This window comes from Mobula hypostoma, chromosome 28 (genome assembly GCF_963921235.1).
Source record: "Mobula hypostoma chromosome 28, sMobHyp1.1, whole genome shotgun sequence".
NCBI lineage: Eukaryota > Metazoa > Chordata > Chondrichthyes > Myliobatiformes > Myliobatidae > Mobula > Mobula hypostoma.
This window is the reverse complement of record NC_086124.1, coordinates 31,382,374-31,392,408: the sequence shown is the minus strand read 5'-3', so window position 1 is coordinate 31,392,408 and position 10,035 is coordinate 31,382,374. Positions and strand designations below refer to the sequence as shown.

Below are 10,035 nucleotides of genomic sequence, written 5' to 3'. Positions count from 1 at the left end.
TAAAAAGACTAAGGAGCTGGTGGTAGACCTGAGGAGAGCTAAGGTACCAGTGACCCCTGTTTCCATCCAGGGGGTCAGTGTGGACATGGTGGAGGATTACAAATACCTGGGGATATGAATTGACAATAAACTGGACTGGTCTAAGAACACTGAGGCTGTCTTCAAGAAGGGTCAGAGCCGTCTCTATTTCCTGAGGAGACCGAGGTCCTTTAACATCTGCCGGACGATGCTGAGGACGCTCTACGAGTCTGTGGTGGCCAGTGAGATCATGTTTGCTGGTTGTGTGCTGGGGCAGCAGGCTGAGGGTAGCAGACACCAACAGAATCAACAAACTCATTCGTAAGGCCAGTCATGTTGTGGCGATGGAACTGGACTCTCTGACGGTGGTGTCTGAAAAGAGGATGCTGTATAAGTTGCATGCCATTGTGGACAATGTCTCCCATCCACTGGGTGGACACAGGAGTACATTCAGCCAGAGACTCATTCCACCGAGATGCAACACAGAGCGTCATAGGAAGTCATTCCTGCCTGTGGCCATCAAACTTTACAACTCCTCCCTTGGAGGGTCAAACACCCTGAGCCAATAGGCTGGTCCTGAACTTATTTCCTGGCGTAATTTACATATTGCTATATAACTATTTATGGTTTTATTACTATTTAATTATTTATGGTGCAACTGTAACGAAAACCAATTTCCCCCGGGATCAATAAAGTATGACTATGACTAATAAGGTTGAGAGGGATCAACCATGATGGAATGACGGAGTAGACTCAATGGGCCGATTGGCCTCATCTTGCTCCCATGTCTTATGGACTGGTGTAGGTTTAGGGTTAGGGTTACAGAAATTAATAACTGGGAGTCTATTTTTCAGACTGTTTCAATAGATAAGACAACCAAGTGCGATTGCTTATGACAAAATGGGTACGATTGAGAGTAAAGTGAAGAGTGCAAAAACTGACCAAGAAAATTTAGACAAGCTATATGAGAGGGCGAAGCATGCCGCATGCCACATACCGTATAACGTAGTTATCTGTGAAATTGGAAATGAAAATCGGAAATGACGAACTTCATTTGAACGATGCTGGATCAGCAAATGTTGATTTGAGAACTTGTCTGTTTGCCTTCTACATCAGGCACTGAAAACAACCATGCAGGTGTACCAAGCAATTTGACTAGGAGCGAATCATATAATGGGTGTATGGTATGAGGTTTTGAGCGTGGGGTTAAGGGCGTAAAGGAACCCTTAGGAAGCAGTGATCATCACATAATTGAATTCTTACTACAATTTGAGAGGGAGAAGCGTAAGTCACATGTATCAGTATCACAAAGGAATGGAATTATAGATGCATGAGAGGGGAAGGCCCAGGTGGATTGGTGGTGGATGCTGGCAGGGATGACAGCAGAGGTGGATAAAGTTTCTGGGAATACCTCACAAAGGCGCAGGATAGATATGTCCCACAGAACAGGTTGTTCTCAAATGGAAGGGACAAGTGTAACTGTGTCTGACAAGGAAAGTTAAGAACTGCGTAAAAGCCAATGAAAGGGCATATAAGGTCGCAAAAGTGAGTGGAAGGCTGAATGATTGGGAAGCTTTAAAATCCAATAAAAGACAACTAAGAAGGTATAGAAGAGAAAAGATGAAATGAGGGCAAACTGGCCTATAATACAAAGCAGGATATTAAAAGTTTTTACAGTTATACAAAAAATAAAAGGGAGGTGAGAATTGATATTGGACCACTGGAAAATGATGCTGGTGAGGAAGTAATGGGGGACAAGGAAATGGCAGATGAACTTAATAGTGTCATAAGGAGGTGGCTGGGAACGGACCCAAGTGCAAGAGACAAACACTGAAGTACTAGGGACTGGACTAGGATACAGGGTGAGGGCTAGGACATGAACACGAAAACCGGGAGCCCGGAACAGGACTGGACAAGAGAGCTAGGAGCTCGGGCTTGGACTCCGAGCCAGAGACTGGACAAAGGCCCAGTACCTGGGTCTTGCCTCTGACTCGGACCCCAGAACTAGGCAAGGACGAGGCTTGGCTGGCAGGCAGGACGAGGCTGGAGTCTTAGAGACTTGAGGCGAGGCTTGGCAGGAGGCAGGAGACTTGAGGCGAGGTTTGCAGGAAGCAGGAGACTTGAGGCGAGGCTTGGCAGGAGACAGGAGAATTGAGTCTTCAGGCTTGAGGCTTGAGGCTTGAGACTTGAGGCTAGAGACTTGAGGTGAGGCTTGGCAGGAGGCTGGAGTCTTCAGGCTTGAGGCTAGAGACTTGAGGCGAGGATTGGCAGGAGGCAGGAGGCCTGAGGCTTGAGGCTAGAGGCCAGAGACTTGAGGCGAGGCTTTGCAGGAGGCTGGAGTCTTCAGGCTTGAGGCTTGGTAGGAGGCAGGAGACTTGAGGCGAGGCTTGGCAGGAGGAAGGAGACTTGAGGCGAGGCTTGGCAGGAGGCAGGAGACTTGAGTCTTCAGGCTTGAGGCGAGGCTTGGCAGGAGGCTAGAGACTTGAGGTGAGGCTTGGCAGGAGGCAGGAGGCTGGAGTCTTCAGGCTTGAGGCTAGGCACGAGGCTGGAGTCTTCAGGCTTGAGGCTTGGCAGGAGGCTGGAGTCTTCAGGCTTGAGGCTTGGCAGGAGGCTTGAGGCTAAGCAGGAGGCTGGAGTCTTCAGACTTGAGGCTTGGCAGGAGGCTAGAGGCTTGGCTGGAGGTCGGAGGCCAGAGGCTCCTCCTGGGCAGGGCGCGGTATTCCTGGGCAGGGCGCGGATCATCACCCGACAGAGGCAAGGGACAGGAAGGGACAGAACCAACCGCAGGTAATGGCAAGACGGCTTGGCTTACCTGGGCGGAGGCAAGGGACAGGAAGGTTGCTAGGTACAGGGTGGCTCCAGGACAAGGCTTCAGGCTAGAAAAGGCAAGAGTTACCAGCAAGACAAGGCAGGGATTCTGGCAAAGCAAGGCGAGACGAGAACTTCAGGCGAGGCGAGAGTTACCGGCAAGACAAGGCAGGGCTTCAGGCGAGGAAACAGAAGGCAGAGGAAGGGACACAAGGAGTAAGGACAAGAACAATCCAGCACCCACACCCTGGTCTCTGAAGGTATTTATGCAGCCAGCCCCAACGAGCATCAGCTGCCTCAATTAGAACTCAACAAGAACAGAAACAAGGTAGACAGGAAAACCTGGAGCAAGGGTCGATGGACCGGACCGTGACCGGAATACGGACTTCACGGAGCAGACCATGACAAATAGGAACTTTGCTTCAGTTTTTACTGTGGAGGGCACTAGCTGTATGCCAGAGGTCTGTGAGTGTCATGGTGCAGGAGTGAGTGTCATTGCTATTACAATGTGCCAGGCAGCCTCAAAAGTCTTAGGGTGGATACATCACCTGGACCAAATGGAATACATTCCAGAGTCCTGGAAGAGGTTGTTGAAGAGATAAAGATGCATTGGTCATGATGCATGAAGAAAGGGCTGACATGGTATGGTTCTCTCATGGTACGGGAGGTCAGGAAAATTGAGAATGTCACTCCACTCTTTAAAATGGGAGAAAGACAAAAGAGAGGAAATTATAGGCCAGGTAGCCTAATCTCGGCGGTTGGGGGATTGTTGGAGTCCATTAATAAGGATGAGGTTTGCGGGTACTTGGAGACTAATGATAAAATAAGTGGAAGTCAGCATGACTTCTGTAAAGGGAAATCTTGCCTGACAAATCTGTTAGAATTTTTCGAGGGAGTAACCAGCAGGGAAGACAAAGGAGAGGTAGTGAATTCACGTAGGTTTTCAGAAGGCATTTGATAAGATGCCTCAGACGAGGCTGCTTCACAAGGCAAAATCTTATGGTGTCATTGGAAATATACTAGCATAGATAGAGGAATGGCTGACAGACAGGAGGCAGCGAGTGGGAGTAAAGGGAGACCTTTCTGGTTGGCTTCCGGTGACCAGTGGTGTTCTTTAGGGGTCAGTATTGGGACAGCGACTTTTCATATTGTTTGTCAATGATTTAGATAGTGGAATTGATAGCTTTGTGGCAAAGTCTGTGGATGATACAAAGTCAGGTGGTGAGGTAGGTAGTGCTGGGTTAGCAATGCGATTGCCGCAGGACTTGGAGAAATTGGAAGAAATGACAAAAATGTGCCAGATGGAATGCAGTTTCGGGAAATATATGACAATGCAGTTTGGTAAAAGGAACAATAGTGCAGACTATTATCTAAATAGGGAGAAAACTCAAACATCAGAGTTACAAAGGGACTTAGGAGTCCTCGTGCAAGACTCCCAGAATGTTAACTTGCAGACTGAGACTGTGGTAAAGAAGGCAAATGCAATGTTGGCATTTATTTCAAGGGGAATTGAATATAAAATGAAACTGGGAGATAATGCTAAAGCTTATAAGACATTTGTCAGGCCGCACTTGGAGTATTGTCAATAGCGGCCTCAATGACTACAGACCGGTGGCTTTGACCTCCCACATCATGAAGACCCTGGAGAGACTTGTTCTGGAGCTGCTCCGGCCTATGGTCAGGCCACACTTAGATCCCCTCCAGTTCGCCTACCAGCCCCGACTAGGAGTTGAGGATGTCATCATCTTCCTGCTGAACCGTGTCTACGCCCACCTGGACAAGCCAGCGAGCACTGTGAGGGTCATGTTTTTTGACTTCTCCAGTGCGTTCAGCACCATCCGCCCTGCTCTGCTGGGGGAGAAGCTGACAGCGATGCAGGTGGATGCTTCGCTGGTATCATGGATTCTTGATTACCTGACTGGCAGACCACAGTACGTGTGCTTGCAACACTGTGTGTCCGACAGAGTGATCAGCAGCACTGGGGCTCCACAGGGGACTGTCTTGTCTCCCTTTCTCTTCACTATTTACACCTCGGACTTCAACTACTGCACAGAGTCTTGTCATCTTCAGAAGTTTTCGGATGACTCTGCCATAGTTGGATGCATCAGCAAGGGAGATGAGACTGAGTACAGGGCTACAGCAGGAAACTTTGTCACATGGTGTGAGCAGAAATATCTGCAGTTTAATGTGAAAAAGACTAAGGAGCTGGTGGTAGACCTGAGGAGAGCTAAGGAACCAGTCACCCCTGTTTCCATCTAGGGGGTCAGTGTGGACATGGTGGAGGATTACAAATACCTGGCGATACGAATTGAGAATAGACTGGACTGGTCAAAGAACACTGAGGCTGTCTACAAAAAGGGCCAGAGCTGTCTCTATTTCCTAAGGAGACTGAGGTCCTTTAACATCTGCCGGACGATGCTGAGGATGTTCTACGAGTCTGTGGTGGCTAGTGCGATCATGTTTGCTGTTGTGTGCTGGGGCAGCAGGCTGAGGGTGGCAGACACCAACAGAATCAACAAACTTATTTGTAAGGCCAGTGATGTTGTGGGGATGGAACTGGACTCTCTCACGGTGGTGTCTGAAAAGAGGATGCTGTCCAAGTTGCATGCCATCTTGGACAATGTCTCCCATGCACTACATAATGTACTGGTTGGGCACAGGAGTACATTGAGCCAGAGACTCATTCCACCGAGATGCAGCACAGAGCGTCATAGGAAGTCATTCCTGCCTCTGGCCATCAAACTTTACAACTCCTCCCTTGGAGGGTCAGACATCCTGAGTCAATAGGCTGGTCCTGGACTTATTTCATAATTTACTGGCATAATTTACATATTACTATTTAACTATTTATTGTTCAATTACTATTTATTATTTATGGAGCAACTGTAACGAAAACCAATTCCCCCGGGATTAATAAAGTATGACTATTCAATTCTATTCTACTATTCTCCCTCCTGCCATCTGGAAAAAGGCACCGAAGCATTCGGGCTCTCACGACCAGACTATGTAACAGTTTCTTCCCCCAAGCCACCAGACTCCTCAATACCGAGAGCCTGGACTGATACCAAACTACTGCCCTCTACTGTGCCTATTGCGTTGTTTATTATTTATTATTATTTATTGTAGTGCCTGTACTGTTTTGTGCACTTCACGCAGTCCTGGGTAGGTCTGTAGTCTAGTGTAGTTTTTGTGTTATTTTTACGTAGTTCAGTGTAGTTTTTGTACTGTTTCATGCAGCACCATGGTCCTGGAAAACGTTATCTCATTTTTACTATGATCTGTACCAGTAGTTATGGTTGAAGAGACAATAAAAAGTCACTACACTTGACTTAACTGCTGTGCATCTCATCATACAGTGGCCGCATATTACTAAGTGAAAACATTGTTAAAGTATACGCAGTTTTAGTTACCGACTGAGATTGATGATCGGTGTCCAGTATCAGCCACAATAAAATCGTACTCGGTGTGGGATCATCGAATAGTAATCATGCCCATTTACTGAGCAACCTGTAGTCCCTGTTGACGTCACCACCATTGACCCTCCCCCCATCTTTCTTCGGATGTTGTCCTGACCTTCCATCACACACCGGGCTTAACGATTCTTGTTAAATACAGGAGACCAGTTGCAGCCAATATCGCCAATAATAAAGTTGCAACTCTTCTCCAAGTGGCTCGTACCTTCCCTGATCTCCGCACAACCTTCCCTCCTTTCTTTTACCCCAAACCGAGCGATTTCAGAGCTGGTAACCGATTTGAGATGATTAACTGTACTCTAATTTTCGACATTTTATATACAGAACGCATATCAATACAGCACAGGCACAGGCCCTTCGGCCCACAATGTGTGCTAAATTAATTACATTAGAAAACAAATGTTCAGCTGAACCAATCCCTCTGTGCACACAATGTACATATCCTTCAGTTTCCTGCAGATTCACATGACTATCTGAGAACCACTTGAATACTTCATTCATGTTTATCTCCGCCGCCCTAGGACATGCATTCCAGGCACCCAAAACATGGCCCAGACCTCTCATTTGAGCTGAACCCCTGTCACCTCTGTCGTTATATTTTTTCAGCCATTGTGGTGTGGGAGGAAATAACTGGTTGCCTTCTCTATCTATGTCTTTCGTACTCTCATGATCCTCAATAAGATCTCTCCTCAGCTATCGCTACTCCAGAAAAAAAAAAGAGAAAAGGCATCTGAATTCAGTGAGACCTTCCTTTTCTGGCAAATATCCTCTATTCCAGGCAACACCCTGGCAAATTTCTTCCGCAGTCAGTCTTGAGCCTTGACATTCTTCCTGTAATGAGCGTTCAGAAATGAATATAATACTTCATTTCCGTACACCGGAGTATATAACTCTGTAAAACAACTGCCCGACTCTGGGACCTAGTTCAAAGTAAATTGGTTACCAACGTACATCTATCTGTTTAGGTCACTCGTCTGAGTGATACTGGTACCATGTGACGCATGTTTGGGTGGTCGGCAACTAAACCGGCTCCCCCACCAGGCTTGCCTGGTGAGGAGGGTGGCTAAGCACCCTGCAGGACGAAAAACAAGACCTGTTAAAGGGCGGATAAACCCTCTCATAGGGTCAATGGCCACCTAGTAAACGCGGGCTGTGAAGGGCGGAAAGGGCATCCCTTGCATCGAAGCTTGGTCTGGCCATTCACTGCAACAGAACTTTCCCCAGCCGTCCTGGACCCCACAATGCCGCTGGAACCGGGAGGGGATGTCGAGAGCGTGGGCATGGACCTGTGCAACCCCCTACTCACCTAAAATCCACTCACGCACATGCTGTTTTCTCCTGAGGAGTGGGGTACCACCCCACTAACTGACTGAAAGGAATCAATATCATCCTACGGGATGCCGAGAGAGAGAGAGAGAGAGAGAGAGAGAGAGAGAGAGATGGATGGAGATGGAGATGTCACCATATACAGCCCTGAGATTCATTGCCTTGCGGGCATACGCAGTAAATCAATAGACAATAACCATAACAGAATCAATGAAAGATCACTTCAACTTGTCGCTCAACCAGCGTGCAAAAGACAACAAATTGTGGAAATATGAAAAGAAAGAACTAATAATAATAATAAATAAGCAATTAGCATCTCGAACATGAGATGAAGCGTGTTGAAAGTGAGTCCATAGGTTGTGGGAATATTTCAATAATGGGACAAGTGAAGTTGAGTGCAGTTATCCACTTTGGTTCAAGACCCTGAAGTTTGAGGGGTAGTAGCTGTTCCTGGACATGGAGGTGTGAGTCCCGAGACTTCTTCATGATGGTAGAAGGAAAACAATTCTTGCAGAGTCGCTGCGAGCAGGGTTCGAACCTGCGCGGGGAAACCCCATTGGATTTCGAGTCCAACGCCTTAACCACTCGGCCATCACAGCCACACAATTCCTCAACAAAAAAAGGCAAACTTCCCATACGATTTCTTTACTACCCCATCAATCTATGTGATCACTTTCACGGATCAATGAACTTGCAACCCAAGATCACTCTGCATATAATCACTGTTACGGACCCTGCATTAACCGTTTTTTTGATCTCCTTTATATTTGATCTCCGAAAGTGAAACATATCACATTTCGCCTTGTTAACCAGTATTTACCATTTCTCGCCTCATATCCCGATGTGTCACTTGCCAGTCTTCCGTGCTATTCACAAGATCAGCAATCTTGGTATTGTCAGCAAACCTGCCAGGCACACAGTTATGCTTTCGTCCATGTAATTTATATCTACGTCACAAACAGCAGAGATCGCAATACCTGTTACAACGGAACAACACTCGTCACAGACCTCGAGCTGAATAGGTCCCATTGACTGTTACCCTGTGGTCACATGTATAGCTACTGACATTGCACCAGTGTCCGGAACTGCAGAGTACATGTTAAATATTCCTCACCGATGGTTCCCGTCTCTCTCTCTCTCTCCAATAAGTATCAATGTGTCATAGAGCCGTAGAGAAGTGCAGTTCAGAAACAGGCCCCCAGTGTCAGGACGCTGGAGCGGGGATCCAGTCGCAGAACCAGTACTGTGCACACAAATTCAGTAACAAATCCCGAGCTGCAAACAAAATCGGCGTCAAGGTTCAGGCAGAGATCAAAACATCCAGAGAAATCCAAAAACCAGAATCGGGAAACAGGCAGAGTCGAAATAAGGACGGACACAGTACAGATACGAATGCTGGAAAGGCTCAGGAAAATTCACTGACACAATCCGGTAACAAACAGGTGAAAGCACAGGACTAAAATACACTGAGCAATAAACAGAGGGGCAGATGATAGGTGGAGCACAATGAGACAGAAGTGGCAGCAAAACAGGTAATAAAGAGAAACGGGTGAGATACGGAGTACTCAGTAATACAGGGGCCGGAGCAGAGCAGGAGCGGGGACAGGAGCACATGGGGCATGAAAAGAAACAAGAGAACATGGCAATAGAGAACCACAGACTGACGGTTAGAGGGAAAACACTCGAAAAGACAAAGTTCAACTGGAAATACTGACAGTATCCACCCCGCTCCCCCGACCTCGCCTCTACGAACGCCTCTTTGCGTCACGGTAGGTAGAGCTGGGTGCTGGCGATGAAAATCCCTGATGAGAGAGGTACAGGATGTCTCAGGACCGTAGCTCTCCCAGTCCACAAGGTACTGGAGGCCACGGCCCCGGCCACGAACGTCCAGCATTTGACGCACCGTGAAGGCCTCTGACCCATCGATAGCGGTGGGGGAGGGGAGGGGTTTGGGGACAGGACAATCCAGATGTTGCCTGGATTGAGGAGCATGCCTTATGAAAACACGTTGAGTGAACTCGGCCTTTTCTCCTTGGTGCGACGGAGGATGAGAGTTGACTTGATAGCGGTGTACAAGATGATGAGAGGCATTGAACCTGTGGACCTGTGAGTCAGTGGGTTTTTCCCAGGGCTGAAATGGTTGTCATAAGAGGACACAGGTTTAAGGTGCTGGGGAGTAGGTAGAGAGGAGATGTCAGGGGTAAGTTTTTTACTCAGAGAGTGGTGAGTGCGTGGAATGGGCTGCCGGTAACGGTGGTGGAGGCGGATATGATAGAGTTTTTTAAGAGACTTTTTGATAGGTACCTGGAGCTTAGAAAAATAGAGGGCTATGGTAAGCCTAGTAATTTATAAAGTAGGGACATGCTCGGCACAACTTTGAGGGCCGAAGGGCCTGTATTGTGCTGTAGGT

General features: G+C 47.6%; 1 non-coding gene across 1 annotated transcript; it reads right to left on the bottom strand.

Annotated features, from left to right (window-relative positions):
* Positions 1-8,142: 8,142 nt before the first annotated feature.
* Positions 8,143-8,224, bottom strand: trnas-cga (transfer RNA serine (anticodon CGA)). The gene has a single exon. It is a non-coding gene; the product is annotated as a tRNA-Ser (tRNA).
* Between the last annotated feature and the right edge of the window lie 1,811 nt (positions 8,225-10,035).